Below are 16,878 nucleotides of genomic sequence, written 5' to 3' on the forward strand. Positions count from 1 at the left end.
GAGCTTCCGAACACACCAAGCTTACTTGTATGGCCTCTAGCACCCTTGGATATGTGTAGATTGCATGAAGGAAGTTTGAAGGTGGTGATGATGGTTGTGGTGTTCTCGGCCGAACAAAAGGAAGAGGAGAGAGTTTGGGGTGTTAGTGATATGTGTGGAGATAAGGATGAATGATGAACTTGTGGGTAAATATATAATACTCCAACACTTCTAATATCCATTAGGTTTCATGTTTCTCTAGTACAATACAAGTTTAATAAACAAATCAAAGTAATCAAGGGTGGGTCTCCACCCTTGTAACCGGTTTCGGGGGGGGGGGGGTATGGGGTTGGGTTGTAATGGATGGTTACTAATTAGTTATGATTTAAATGTTAAGTTAGTATGTTAAGGTGTGTTGTTATTTATAAAGTGTGTTAGGGTGTTCGGGGACCCTGACTAGCTCAGAAAAGTAAAAACAATGTGTTTGACAATATTTTTATGTTCCGGGTAAAGTCTGGTTGTTCGGTTGGGTGTTGTTTCGTTAAAGTGCTAAATTAATCCATAAAGTGTCTTTTATATTACTTTTAGTGAAACATTTAATTCCCAACACTTTGGAAAGTATCTAGGACTATTTTGCCAAGTTTTTGCACTTTACTAGCATTATTAAATGCTGAATTTTGGTTATTTAGTGCAGAATTCTGCACTTGAAGTGTGTTTTAGGCACTTCCGGGCACTATAACTATCACCTAGTGTTGCAGTTTTATTGTCCTCACTTCCCTACACTCCCTACCAGTGTAGTATTCTATCTCTTGCTCATACTGGCCTCAAAAAGGTTGTCTGTCTAGGTGCTGGCATTGTCAGCATGTCTCTGGGTTATCTGCTCACTGTGCTAACTGTTCTTCGTGCATCAAGTTTGTCACTAATGTTTGTGTGAAATAAATGGAGTGACAGTGTAAAATGTGATGCATATATATGTAATAGGAAACAGAAAGCAGTTTAATCACAGTTGAAATTAAGCACAGTCATTAACACAAATTAAATATTAATTAATTGTACGGATACATGTAAATATGGGGGTTGTCACATTCTCCCCCTGTTAGGAAAATTTCGTCCTCGAAATTTGTACTACCTTAACTCTTTATGGTTACATCACACGTGTATGTATATGACTAATACCGAGGTAGATAATCACTAAACCGCATTAAACCCTACTCACCTCAGGTGAGTCCAAGAATATATAACAATCCGAATCCTATGGTTAAAAGGTATGTACTTTTGACCTTTGATGTCAAAGGTACAGGACGTAATTGACGTATAGCCTGGTGTAATCCAGCCAGCAGGGGGTTTCGCAAAAGAGGAGTTTTGGCTAATAAGATTCTCAAATGATCGATCGCAATATGCAACGAGTTTTTACAAACCATAGCATCTGCTATATGGATTCAAAATCAATAACTCAAATGTGATAGTAACGTTAAAGAGGATCTGTCAACTTCTGAAGAAATGATTGGTACGGTTTAGTGTGTTGATATTCTTAAATTGCGAAAGTACGCCAAATGAATTTCAAGTGAATTTGGTGTCTCATTGTAGTTGCATCGGAAATGTCTAAATGACAAGTCAAACGAAAGTATATTCAGTTTTGCGTGAAACGGTTGACCATGATTAAAAAGAATCGTTAGGGGGTACACTGTGATATGAAATGAATTTATGTACCTTTGCCTCAACTCACAACTGTGTTGAGACCGATTTCATCGTGATAAACAAGATGGATTTAGGGCAAATTATCAAATAATCAATTAAATCCATGTACGAAATGAGTAACCAAAAAAAACGCAAGCTTCAGTTTTGTGAAAGTATCCCCACAAGGTGTCGTAACCAACAAATGATTTAGTGAAGTCGTAGACCAAACAAGTCTACCACGACTTGAAACAAAAGAATTTTTGCAATAATGTTTGAATATGATGCTCTCAACACATCATATGACGTTTTAAACTGAATGTGCGAGTTGAATAAATTCAAGCAATTGAACTTGGTTTTAGCGTAACTCGACAATAAACGTATGTATCAATAAAAGAATCTCGGCATGGTTTCAAAGATAAACCATGAATGTAGCTTGAAATGAAGGAAGTTTCAAGAGGGTGTGTTGGCTTGATAGCAAAAGAGCCAACAGTCACAATAATGTAGGTCATTCGAATTCACAAATCGGTAATTAAATTTTAGTGTCCTAATATTTGAACTTAAATGAAGCGTTTGAAACGAAGTGAAGTCGCACGCATAGCAAATGGTGCATGCGTGACAAATAAGTTCCCAAGAAAAGGAATAATGAGTATCTGCTAAAATGAAGAAATGACCAGATATCGAAGCAAATATGTGTTCGCTCTTTGCGAAGAAAATTAACGTGATGCAACTACCATTAAGGGGAGTAGAGATGCAAGCGTCTACTCTTTAGAAGTAAAAGAAATTTAAGTACTTTCGGTTTGGACAACGGAACTGGCATATATGTCAGGTTAATGGTGTCTGCTTGAGTTGACGGATGTGGTCTCTAAGTAACGACCTTTGTGAATTTGGACCTGGTTCCCGAGGGTCGTAAGTACATGTTTCCTGGACTCTCAGAGTTTCATATTCGGTGTATAATCGTTCTGTACATCGTGTAGGAAACGCCATTCTTTTGTACGCTTAAAACAAGTTATTGTCCCACAATTTTCCCCCGGTATACCTTCTTCCTGAAGTTACAGCTACTCGATCATCGATCGGTCGGGAAATACGGGTTGGATCCTTGCAGTTAGTCAAATAAGTAGTTCGCCAATCCTTAGCAAGAGTCGTTGACTCTTGTTAGCTAGCTCGTTCGGCTCCTGGTAGACTGATGTTCATTTGAGAGTCATCGTCCTTTCTCTTGACAAGCAGAACTGGGGTTACCCAAAACGGAAATTTTGGTCTATTATCTTCCTTCTCTATCCACTACTGAAACTACACTGTCAATCCTTGCATTTCCGAAGGTGTAAGTCGCTAAGGCGCATTGACTGCAGGCGCGACACCTGGAATCAGACTGGTGCGAAATTCGACTAGTTGATGAGGAGATAATTCTGGTAAGTCTTCGGGGAAGACTTCGGGATATTTCCTCATCACAGGGGTATCTTCGAGTTTTGGTTCTTTGGCTCCCCTGTCCCCGACATGAGCCAAGAAAACAACACATTCTTTACGCAACATCCTTCGTGCCTTCAAGCAATTAGTAATTTGCAGAGGCGTATCTCGCTTCATGAGTCAAGATTGTTTCTTCGTTCGCCATCGTGGTGCGGATATCAATCTCCTATTGATCCAATCCATCCAACTACCTTGTTGAAGTCTCCCAATTCACTGGCAGTAGATCAAGCGTGAACTCACACTCTCTGGGTCCTATCTTGCCATGTCCCATTTACTTCGTTGGCTTCTACTAGCTTCCTATTAGCTAGTTCTATCGAGTGCGGGTTATTTAACTTACTTACTACTAAACCAAGTATTCTCTCAAACCCTAGAGATGCGAAGCTAAAATTTGCAACAGTATCTAGCAGCACAAATGCATAGCGTTGAGTAATATGGGTCGTACCGATATTCAAGCTTAAATTCTTGGCAACAGTATCTAGCAGTGCAAATCGTTGAAGGTTTAGATGTTGTTACCAGGCTTTGAATCTGAGGTGCCAATCCCCCAATGAAACGTTCGATCTTCCTAGATTCTGGTTCCACCAAACGCGATGCAACTTGTGATAATTCGCCAAATCTCTGCACATATTCAGCTATCTTTGGACCTTCCATTTTCAGGTTCCACAATTCAGTTGCCAACTTCTGGACTTCCGCCCTAGAGCAATATCTCTTGCACATTAGTTCCTTCAGTTCGTCCCACGTCAAAGCATACGCAGTAGTCTCGCCCATTGCCTGAACCTGAAAGTTCCACCATGACAGAGCCCCATTTATTAATAGTCCAGCTACGTACGTGACCTGATGTTCTGGGGCACATTTGCTCAACCGTAAGACAGAATCTGTCTTCTCAACCCTGCGCACGAAGGTTAAAGCACCACCAGTGCCGTCGAATCCTCGAGGTTTGTGGTTCAAGAACTGCTCGTAGGCGCAGCCGCTGGGTGGGTTATTTCCTGAGGTACCTCCGCCGTGTTTGGAGCGAAGGGCCTCGAGTTATGCGATGGCTTGCGAGATGCTCCCTTGAGTTCTGACTCTGCTGTTGTCGGCAGAGGGTTGTTGGTATTGACGTTCCCTGGTATCGACATCTTATGAGAAGAAGTTTGGTTAGGTCAGGTCTTATTCGTTCGGGGAGTGCATACAGTTGTTTAGAGATCATATGCACATACACATAATAGGTTACCAACCAATCAAGCAATAGTATATTCATAGTATAACCAAGCAACTTGGTAATTATATTTATAGCAAGTAAGCACGTAGCATTATAATTATAGCACACACATATAGGTCAATAACACACTTAACGAAGACATAGCGACTGAGCTTTTGTTGGTCATTGGTCACAAAGTATCGTCGCATGCTTAATGACGATTGACTTCTCATTATTCCTTTGCCACAATCATATTGTCTTCCAAAATGTATTACATCATCAGGGGCACAGGGTCACCCTACCCTTGTCCATTAAATATATTAGTGTATCAACATTATGTAGTCAGATATGGCCTTCAAAAGTCTCTACAATCCCGGCTTATTATTAGTGTCTTTACCCAAATGTAATGCAATCCGCATAATCCAGAATCCATCTATACTGGTGACTGAGGTGGAGGAGGAAAGAAAAGTAAACTACTAACATGCGTGAACTCCTCCTCGAGCTTGTATATACGTCAAGGTAATTAACTGATCTGTCGCTTAACAGTAAAGAAACGAGCATCAAAACCTGGGAAAAGTGTAGTAGCTGCAGGCGAGAGTTCAAAAGGAATCTTTGATAAATGTGGAGGACCAAAGTATACTGCCAATAAACAGGGTGGAGGACGTGTTGTCAGCTCAAGCTCGAAAAACTCCGCGGCATATATCCTCAAATTGTAGCTGATGTTACAGGAGCACTCATTCCGTGTGTAGCCTCCATTATGTGAGGGATGGTAAGGGTCTAAAAATCAGTGTAGTGTATTATAAGAATCATCAAAATGGGTCGTCCAGCTATGCGGAGGTGAATGTAGTAAACGGCGCGGCCTGTGAGGCCGTAGAAAATGCTGTTGTAGCAAAAGGGGTCGTTGCGCGGGTGCTGGCCTGGAGTACCTTCCCGAGGTGCGGGTAAGTCCCACGATAAAGCGATAAACATGCCTAGTGCAATGGACGTCGGTCTCCATAGGGGAAAAGGAGCATCATCAGCGGTTGTGGGTGTAAAATCAAACGTCTCGACCGATAAGGAGATCGCCAGGTGCGGTACTGGGTCGGATATAAGGAGTGCAAGGTCTGGTAACCCGAAAGAAACAGGGTCAAGATCAAGTAAGGGTGCAGGATCAGCAGGTACGACATCAGGTTGATCCAGAAGGAACAGGAGCTTGCTAAAGAGCATGGTCTGGGTCGTGTAAAGGTGTGGTGCCTCGGGCAGGTGAATAGTGCAATAGTCATAGCGGTGTCGTCGTCTGAGTATGTAGTAGAAGGCTGTAATCCGTCCGTCTGTGAGGCTGCAGATGTCACAGACTCAAAGGAGTCTGAAATCGAGTACATGCTAGAATCAGAGGGTGGCTTGTTAACAAGGGTCTTAAGAAGTGAAACTAGTAACATCGTTCTCGTCTAATCTTTCCATCATCATGGGTGTTATCAGAGGGGCCATCAATAACATGTCAACATCATCATCAAATATTCGTTGAGTAGCCAACCTTCGGGAGAAATGTCCACAGGAGGCGCATTGTCGAGGATTAGGGCCATGGTGTGTTCACCATCGGGATGACCAGTGATGAGGTGGTCATGGACTGAAACAAGAGTGACAGGAAGATTCTCGTCAAGGAAACCATCAGTAAGGGTAATTCTTCACCAAAGTCTGGCAGCGCGGACGGTTAGAAGTCGTCCTCGACCTTGGTCAGCATGTCAGGGTCGCTCTCAGTCTCTGTCGTAAATATCTCCGGCGCAGGTACAGTCTCATCATCTGTGGTGGTGGCCGTAGGGTCATCATTATCTGACAATTCGTTCCCTGAGGAAGGTGACGTGTGTGTCGATACATAGTAGTCATAGCACGTATATCCATAATAATCATTAGCAATTAGCGTATACAAATAAGAGTACTTTATCACGTAGTCATGTATTCACATTATCTTTCCTAGTCTCTCAGACAAATCTCCCAGTCTCTCAGACTAAACCACCCAGCCTCTCAGACTAACACATCCCGTCTCTCAGACTAAACCTCCCCAGTCTCTAAGACTAACACATCCCGTCTCTCAGACTAAACCTCCCCAGTCTCTAAGACTGAACTCCCTAGTCTCTAAGACTAACTCCCTGGTCTCTTAGACCAACTCCCAGTCTCTAAGACTAATTATCCCCAGCCTCTAAGGCTAATCCTCCCTCAGTCTCTAAGACTGAACCTCCTTTAATCTCTAAGACTGAACCTCCCTCAGTCTCTAAGACTGAATCTCCCTCAGTCTCTAAGACTAAACCTCCCTCAGTCTCTAAGACTGAATTATAAATATGAATTTTGAAATTTGTTCCATTTGTTTGTAAAAATGTTTGTTCCCTAGATCTGGACGTTTTGTGTATGCAATAAAAACATGTTGTGAAAACATTTTCGTGAGAGCCCTAATGATCGTAATCTAGATTCGAGAAAGAATCCTAGTTTGCTACGATCGAAGCTCTGATACCAAGCTATCACACCCTGACTTTTGCGGAAGCGTAATTATGGTGTGACTTTCTTAATATCATTGCATTCAATCATAACATCAACTATATGATAAAACCATAGGTTTGTCATCCATTAAATAAGTTTAAAACATAACAACATCATTTCAAAACGTAGACTACAAATTCTAGTTTTACAAATCGTACAAAATGCTTTTGAGTTCATTAAATACTCGACAAAAGATATTGAATAATACCAAGGTTTGGAAGACATGTCTCGTCCAGGAATAAGACACATCGTCCAAACTCAAAGACCATGGTGACATCTTTATTCTTAACGCAGCATAAAAACTTCCAACGCCCGCCGGATCCATTAAAATTTCCTGAAATACATGTAGTTTGAAAAACATCAACAAAAGTTGAGCGAGTTCATGTGATTGTTTGTGTGTATGTATAAACCTTTGAAAAATGTTGTAAGTATGTATGTAAGTTCCTTGTATGTAGCATTAAGGAAAAAGAGATCACCAATGGGTTGTAAAGCCACTGATATGTGTGAAGTGATGCAGGAAGACTCAAACCTAGCAGATTTTGGCGTCAGGCACATAGTCACCTCATGATCCACTCGGCGGACTCAGGAGTGGGGCTCGCTACACCCGAATAGATCTATCACTCATGTCCCTCGGTCCTACAACGAGGATTAATGGCCTTAAGTTCCACCTACCCACTCACATGATCTAAGTAGAAAAAACCCTCCCTACACTAACCATACCATGTAATAAATGTTTGTAATATTTGTCGCATGTATTTCACCCTCGAAGTATAAAACTGAAAACAGTATAGAGAAAAGGGGGAAACATGAACTCACTGTATTGCGTCTTTAGTATGTGTAACCCAAGTCTCCTTAGCCAACACGACTACCTACAGTGTACTAACGACTATTAGACGAACGGGTCGTGCGTTGTCTTAGTATTTATGTTGTTGAGTTACGTTCTGATATTATTCCAAGTTATAATAATTTTATTTAGTTTTGGAATAATTGTTTATTCAATATCTCTGTATTAATACTTCTCAAGTATTTTAACTTCGTATATTCCTTCCCAAGGATTGGGGTATTTATACATGTACGCTTTATAATTCCGAAAAAATATATTTTAAGTCCCACTTAGAAAATATATTTTAATCACTTGTCTAAAACATTTTAATTCCAAAATATATATATTTTTCCCATAAATATTATATTTTACCTCATACACTTTCCAAAATAATACTTTATCAAAATATACGTACGAGAGTATTTTCCGAAATATACATAAGTTACGTTTTAGCGTGTCGTAAAGCAACAATACTTGTGTAACTTAAATATTTATTTTGTGAGAGCGTTGTTATTATTTTGGAGTCGTAATTTCATGGTATTTTCAAGTTATATTATTTTTACCCTAAAAATAATATATCTAGTGCACAGAATAACAAACAATCACACAAGCGTTTTAGTATAAAATATATATTCTAAATATATATTTATCAAATCTTATTTACGAAAAATCCACCTCCGGTACTTGGTAATTTTGAAATAAAAATGATGGAGAAGTTTATTTAGAAAAATAAAGTTAAAAATATATTTGCAAATCTTGTTAGAAAATATTTCTAAGTGTTGAAATTCTAGAAAAAATTTCGCCAGAGTTTCCTTTGTAGATGGAGGTGTCCATGCTTACTAGCATATCATTTTCTTTTGTAAAATCATTCAAACAATCATCAACCAACAATATACAATCTCTAATCACCAATCTTGACAAAAATAAGCATGAACTATAAGCTTATGAACTTGTAAAATTTATAAAAGCAAGTAGTAACTTACTAGCATAATTAGTAAGTCTTGTTACCTTTAAAATTGTGGTTAGTTTCTTATAAACTTTATTTTTAAAGGATTTGAACATTTACAACTTCTAGTCATGATTTCCAAAAATATTTCTTTGTGAACTTTTCTTTTTACACAAGTGTTTCTACACTTGTTTACCTACTAAAAACGCGTAAATTTTATGTAAGATCCAAGTGTTATCAAAAATAATATTTTTCACTTGGTTCTTTCGAAAAACCACTCATAGATCTTTAGATCTACAAGTTTACAACTCATTTTGATCTTCATTTTTCAAGAAAACATGTATGTAATCAAGTTCATAGCTTATGTGTGGATGATTTCATCATCCACAACACTTTTAATCTTCACATCTTGCTAGTTCATGTCTTTAAACATGATCTAGCAAGTTTATGCGATGAACCATATCATTCTATCTAACAAACACCATTCAACAAGTATGACAACACAAGATAAACATGATTTCTTCACTACTTTAACCATTTTTCACCTCTAGTTAGTTTATACTTCAAGACTTTGATTATGTTCTTTAGTGTTCTTAACATTTCACCATTCTTTTTGCTATTAACCAACAAAAATATGAATAAGATGAAGATCTAAGGCAGTTACTACTAGCACAAGGCTAGGGGAGAAACAAGGCGAAAAAGTGAAGGATAAAAGAAAACAAGAGCGGTCCTTGAGCTTCCGAACACACCAAGCTTACTTGTATGGCCTCTAGCACCCATGGATATGTGTATATTGCATGAAGGAAGTTTGAAGGTGGTGATGATGGTTGTGGTGTTCTCGGCCGAACAAAAGGAAGAGGAGAGAGTTTGGGGTGTTGGTGATATGTTTGGAGATAAGGATGAATGATGAACTTGTGGGTAAATATATAATACTCCAATACTTCTAATATCCATTAGGTTTCATGTTTCCCTAGTACAATACAAGTTTAATAAACAAATCAAAGTAATCAAGGGTGGGTCTCCACCCTTGTAACCGGTTTCGTATGGGGGGGTATGGGGTTGGGTTGTAATGGAAGGTTACTAATTAGTTAGGATTTAAATGTTAAGTTAGTATGTTAAGGTGTGTTGTTATTTATAAAGTGTGTTCGGAGACCCTAACTAGCTCAGAAAAGTAAAAACAATGTGTTTGGCAATATTTTTATGTTCCGGGTAAAGTCCGGTTGTTCGGTTGGGTGTTGTTCCGTTAAAGTGCTAAATTAATCCATAAAGTGTCTTTTATATTACTTTTAGTGACACATTTAATTCCCAACACTTTGGAAAGTATCTAGGACTATTTTTACTAGCATTATTAAATGCTGAATTTTGGTTATTTAGTGCAGAATTCTGCACTTGAAGTGTGTTTTAGGCACTTCCAGGCACTATAACTATCACCTAGTGACGCAGTTTTATGGTCCTCACTTCCCTACACTCCCTACCAGTGTAGTATTCTATCTCTAGCTCATACTGGCCTCAAAAACATTGTCTGTCTAGGTGCTGGCATTGTCAGCATCTCTCTGGGTTATTCGCTCACTGTGCTAACTGTGCTTCGTGCATCAAGTTTGTCACTAATGTTTGTGTGAAATAAATGGAGTGACAGTGTAAAATGTGATGCATATGTATGTAATAGAAAACAGAAAGCAGTTTAATCACAGTTGAAATTAAGCACAGTCATTAAGCACAAATTAAATATTAATTAATTGTACGGATACCTGTAAATGTTGGGGTTGTCACACAAAACCATCAAACCATCATCATCTATATCTCATTCTCTCTCTTCTTCTTCTTTTAAGAATTCAAAATATCAAGAATTCCCATCATGTTCATCAAGAAAGAGAACAAGAATCTCCAATGTGTTCATGTGTGATAGAAACATTTGTTGTTTTAGAGAGAGAAAGTTGCTGGTTAAGAAAGAGAAACAAGAATCTCCATCGTGTTCATCTGGGTTTTTAGAGAATTTCTCCATCGTGTTCCTTGTGTTCATCTGGTAGAAAGAGAAATTCTGATCGGTGAATGAATGGGGATGAAATTTTTTAGAGAGAGAAACAACAATCTTCATCATGTTCATCTGGAACACCAAGAACTTACACACAAGTGTGTGAGAGAGAATCAGATTTAAACCTAATTTACTAAGATTTTAGAGAGAGAAACAATTATCTTCATCGTGTTCATCTCGAACACCAAGAACACACGCACAAGTGTGTGAGAGAGAAGCATATTTGTACCTAATTTACCATGATTTTAGAGAGAGATCCCACAATCTTCATCGTGTTCATCTCGAACACCGAGAACGCACGCACAAGTGTGTGAGAGAGAAGCAGGTTTGAGCTTAATTTACCTTGATTTTCTTTGTTAAGGCTATTGTTAATATGTTTTTGTGTGCTCAAAGTGGTCTAGTAATGGGTAAATGTTTATGTAGTTTACAGGTTTTTGTTTTTATATTAAAATCATTTTTATTTTTTGATATTATTCAGTTGTTATTAACTTACTATATCTTTTTAAATGTTGAAATGTTATTTTAGATGGGTTGTTAGTTGTCTTGTATAAACTTCACTCGGATATCACATTTTCATTACCTTTAGAAAGTCCATAATTTAATAGTTGATGAGTTGATGATCTCTTTTATTTTATAAATAAAAAGTTGTTCTTTTTGCTGGCATAATTAGCTACATATGTTGTAACAATGTTACGCGTGTTACTTATGTTAAAACCAGCCCTTTCTTGGACACAAAAGGGGCTACCCATATGTAACACATGTTTGTAATGTGTGTTACACTGGAGGGTAACACATCTAAAACAATTGTTGTGGGGAGCACAACTGTTCAGTCTAGAAAACAAAAACAAAAGCTATAGATGTAAAAAAAATGTGATACGACGACAAACAAATACGAAAGGTTCTGCTAACATATGTTACATGTTTTTTTAGTGCTTGCAGCGAGGGAGTTGGTTCCACCGGATAGTAGTTTGAAATGTAGGAAAAATAAAGGTATTTATGGTAACTGTTTACATATGTAATCTTTTATTGGGTGGTTTTATTTATTTTTTTATATGTGAAATGATGCAGATAAAAACTCAAAATTTGGGGAATCTTCAACTTCAGGGCATAATTGGGTAGAGGGTAACTTGTGTTAGTTATGTTACTTCAATTTTTTTAATTAGTAGATTAAAAATACTAGACTGTAACTTGTGTTATTACGACTTGACCATAGCAGTTGCAGCCAAACGAGAAGGGATCTTGGTAGGAAGAAAGAGAACCACAATATCGGATACGACAACAGGTGGCCATAAAGCGAAAGAAGGTAGATGGAGAAACCAATGAAGAATGGGAACAAGAAGTCGATGAAGGGCAGGTGGTGGGTACCTTTAACGTCGCACATAAGTTACCCTCAAGTGTAACACATGTTACAAACATGTGTTACATATGTTCAACCCTTTTGTTACCAAAAATCGGGGTTGCACATATGTAAGACATGTTTGTAACTTATGTTACACTAGAGGGTAACACATGTATGATCATTTTTGGATCATTTGTATATATTTAAGTCTGTATAAACATTTTTGTTACGTTTAAGTTTTATTGTAATGTGTTGTGAAGGCCATGTTTTTGGATGAAGACGGATGATCTCGTTTATCTTATAAATAGAAAGTTATGTTTTTTTTGCTGGCATAATTAGCTACATATGTTGTAACAATGTTACACATGTTACTTATAGTTACACCAGCCATTTCTTAGATACAAAAATGGGCTACACATATGTAACACATGTATAGCCACGCTACACATGTTACATATAGTTGTTACATGTGTTACAACCAAAGTTTACACATGTATAACATATTACACAAGATGTAACATGTGTAAATTGGAAACACTTATGTAACACTTCAGTGTAACACAAGTTACAGGTTGTATCCCTTAAACTCTAAAGTCAACGTAAGTGATTGTGATTGAACAAGAAAGTTCACTCAAATCCAATGTCAACGCAATATCATCCAACTTCTCTATACATGTTACATGATGTTACAAACCTACAACATCGATATCCACAAAAAGGTTACACGTGTTACGGCAAAATGGGAAATGTTGTTTCACTCTATAGTGTGTAACAAGATGTAACAAACCTACAACATCGATACCTACAACAGCGTTCAATACTGTTGTTTCACTCTACAGTGTGTAACATGTGTTACGGCAAAATGGGAAATGTTGTTTCACTCTATAGTGTGTAACGTTGTTACTACATATAAGTAACTTTTTTTATTTGTAAAATAAACAAGATATTCCGAATAAATTATGAAGTTTCTAAAGGTAATGAAAATGTGTTATCCAAGTGAAGTTCATCTAAAAACATTTTTGCATTTAAAATCACAATTACGTTAAGTATATATGTGTAACTCCCTGTAACAACATATATTACCTCAAAGTGTAACACACGTTACAAGATATAGCACAAAAAGTTTAGAATGCAACTGGCAGAAATGTAACATACGTAGCTAATTATGCCAGCAAAAAAATGGCTTTTTATTTGTAAAATAAAAGAGATCATAAAAAGTATATTCCCCCCCCCCCCCCCAAAAAAAAAAATTAAAAGCCAACTAAAAACAATCATAAGTTAACAAAAATCTAACTATGCTTCGCTTCTTGATAACCATCTTCATCTTGAGCACAAAATATCCATTCACCTATGAACAAAACAAGTACATCACTATTAATCTCCTGTAGTTAAACTTATTAATCTGCTATGTAATATGTGCACATGTGTAAAGTTTTGCTATAACACATATAGCACACGTTACAAACATGTGTTACATATGTGCATCCCCCTTTGTGTCCAAAAAAGGGGTTGGGGGTAACTATAAGTTACATGTGTAACGTTGTTACTACATATAAGTAACTTTTTTTATTTGTAAAATAAACGAGATATTCCAAATAAATTATGAAGTTTCTAAAGGTAATGAAAATGTGTTATCCAAGTGAAGTCCATCTAAAAAAACATTTTTGCATTTAAAATCACTATTACGTTAAGTATATATGTGTAACTCCATGTAACAACATATATTACCTCAAAGTGTAACACATGTTACAAGATATAGCACAAACAGTTTAGAATGCAACTGGCAGAAATGTAACATACGTAGCTAATTATGCCAGCAAAAAATGTAATAACGTACGTATACATGTAACATGAGTATATGCACCACAAGTAACATGAGTATATGCACCACAAGTCATACGCATGTTACATGTGTGTATGAAACACACATGGTATATACGTGTATGAAAAACACTTGGTATATGTAACGTGTATACATCCAAACATGCTAGTACATGTGATTTGTAACACAAGTTACAAAAGTATATGCAACACATGGGAATCATTGTCATATAATATAAACCAAGTAACCGCATAACAACAGTGTTTAACACAAGTAATACATGATGGTTTCATTGGTTACCGAATTGGTTACGGGGGTGCACCCTTAAAAAAATAGGTCCGTAAACATGTTAGAATGTGTTACACCTGTTAGAATTGTCCATTGTTTTGAAGTAACAATAGGCATTCTAATATGTATCTGCATAATTGTTGGTGCATACATCTGTCGACTTCGTCTTGTATCGAGTCTTAGACTAGATTGAATAGATCAGGGCATGTTTTACGAGAAAATAGAAAAGTTTAGAGTGTTAGAGGCTGATTTCAATCCAACTTACACATGTAGGTGATTCTGCCCGGAATCACAAGTTGCTGATTCCGCTCCAAGCGTAGGTATGTCATTACGAGCGGAATCACCATGTTTCTGATTCCGCCCCAAGTGTCAATGTGTTGTTTCGGGCGAAATCAGAACCCTATATATAGGTTACTTTAGAGCGAAATCAGTATCAAGTCCTTGTATTCCATGCCGAAGTGCTGCTGGTGTGAGATTTGATTGTAAACAACGTCAGATCAATACAATCAGTGAATTAAGTGAAGATTTAGCTGTTTCTACCTTTGTTTCTTGTTTTCCGCACCTGAAACGAAGTAAAACTCCTCTGAACGACTCATTCGGGTCACTCGCACGATCCTACAATTGGTATCAGAGCTCAGGAGGAGGAGTTCTGCAGAGATTATCTGGATTTCATTGAAATTTCGTACTTCTGCACCTTCTTTCTTCAACAGAACGAGATTTAACGGTCAAAACTGGTTCAAATTTTCACAGACTGTGTATAATTGACTATTAACAAATCCCTGAAAGTATGAGACTAAAATTCACATTAAAACTGGACAAAATGGACCTTCGAGTTGATTCCGCTCGAACTGGACTTTTCTGATTTCGCTCGAGATACTAGCTGATTTCGCTCCAGGGATACAAAGTTTGAGATTTCGCTCCAAACTCTGTGTTGATTCCGCTCCTGTGTAACTAATCAGAGGTTTCGCTCCAAAATTCCTAGTGATTCCGCTCCAGATAACCAAACATTCTGATTTCGCTCCAGAAATCTTTCTGATTTCGCTCCAGAGTTACCAAAGTTCAGATTCCGCTCCAAATCACTTGTTGATTCCGCTCGAGTCTGCAAAATTAGTGATTTCGCTCCTAAGGGTTGTTTGTTATTCCGCTTCAAATTAATTGTTTTTGAAAAACGTGATACCGAATCATGGATAACGATTTCTACAACGCGTTTGCTACACCGACTACTCCGGCTGTCATTGCTCAAGCTATGAATTTAGAAAACGAAACGGGAACTACTCAAAAACCCCCGAAACTAATGAGTATTCAGGAGTATTACGGGTGGAAAGACATATTTGAAAACTGGGTCTAGGCAAACCATCTTAGGTCTTGGGAATGTATTCGGAAGAAGTATGTGTTACCACACACAGATTTGCAGGTTATCAAAGAGCTATCAGAGTTTACTGATCAAGAACGGAATATGTACAAAGCCGAGAAGATGATGATCAATCTGCTTCAACAAGCCATTAAAGAAGACATCTTGATATTGCTTCAGCACGACAAAACTTCAAAATCGATTTGGGATGCACTTAAAGTCAAGTTTGAGGGTAGTGAGAATATGATTAAAAGCAAGAAGGCACTGCTCAAGAAAGAGTTTGATCTGTTTAGCAGTTTACCGGGAGAAGATACGAAGAAGCTGATTGAGCGATACTGCCACTTGGTGCGATCCATGTCAATGCTGAGTATTACAAAAGACCGTGAAGAGTGGGTAGACAAGTTAGCTGATGTGTTACCGTAGAAAGAATGGGGAACTTATTTGATGATTCTGAAAAATACCGGGGTGTATGATGGGTTAACTATTTCTCAGTTTATTGAAAAGATTGAAAGTCAGGATCTGGAACAGCAAAAGATCGCGAGGATGAACAGTCCAAGTGGTCAACAGGATGTAAAGATGTACTACAAAGGCAGTGTTCAGGAAGCTGAAAGAAGTCCAAAAATCCAAATTGCATTTAGTGCTGGGGATTCAACAGAAAAAGCTGATCAAAGTTCAAACAAAAGCAGTGGATTTTCATCATTTCCAAATGTCAATCCAAAAGAGTCAACTACAAGTTTTCATTCTTAAAGCCCAAAAATAGGAAATGGTTATGTGATCCAGTGTAATATCGCTTTGAATCTTCCTGACGGCCAAAGCTTTTCTGAAGAGGTTGCGAAAGATCACATGGCTTTACTTGGTTCTGTGTTACTCTCCTATGAAGGTTTAGTTGCAGGACGGATCGGGAATCCTATGCTCACAAAGGAGGATTACGATCAGATAGACGCCAAAGAGATGGAACTGATGGACATCAAATGGTGTCTAGCAAGTGTTCTTAGACGTGCTGAAAAGTTCAAGATGATTACCGGAAGAAATGACTTTCTTGATGCACATGTTTCTACTTTAGGTTTTGATAAATCTAAAGTTACTTGTTTTCGATGCAGGGAGAAAGGTCATTTCAAGAGGGAGTGCAAGAACAGGGAAACTAGTGGAACTCAGAATCCATTCGGAAAAGAGGATTACTACCGGAAAGCCATTTATCAGCAAGTGGGTCAGCAACAACTACAAGAACCGCAGGTGGCTCATGGTAGAAATATCGAGGATTCAAAGAGAGCATGTTTGGTTTTTAACTGGAACAATTACATATTACCTGAAAGCAAAGTATGCTTAGTCGATCAAGATGATGAAAGATTACCTGAAGGCTTTAGCTGGGATATGTTTGTTGATGAAAAGGGAGAATTTAAAGCTTTCATTGCTAAGATCGTTAGAGAACGAGATATGTTTGCCACATGGATGAAGTCTATTGGTGAGACTGT

The sequence above is a fragment of the Helianthus annuus genome, chromosome 7 (assembly GCF_002127325.2).
Source record: "Helianthus annuus cultivar XRQ/B chromosome 7, HanXRQr2.0-SUNRISE, whole genome shotgun sequence".
NCBI classification, from domain to species: Eukaryota; Viridiplantae; Streptophyta; class Magnoliopsida; order Asterales; family Asteraceae; genus Helianthus; species Helianthus annuus.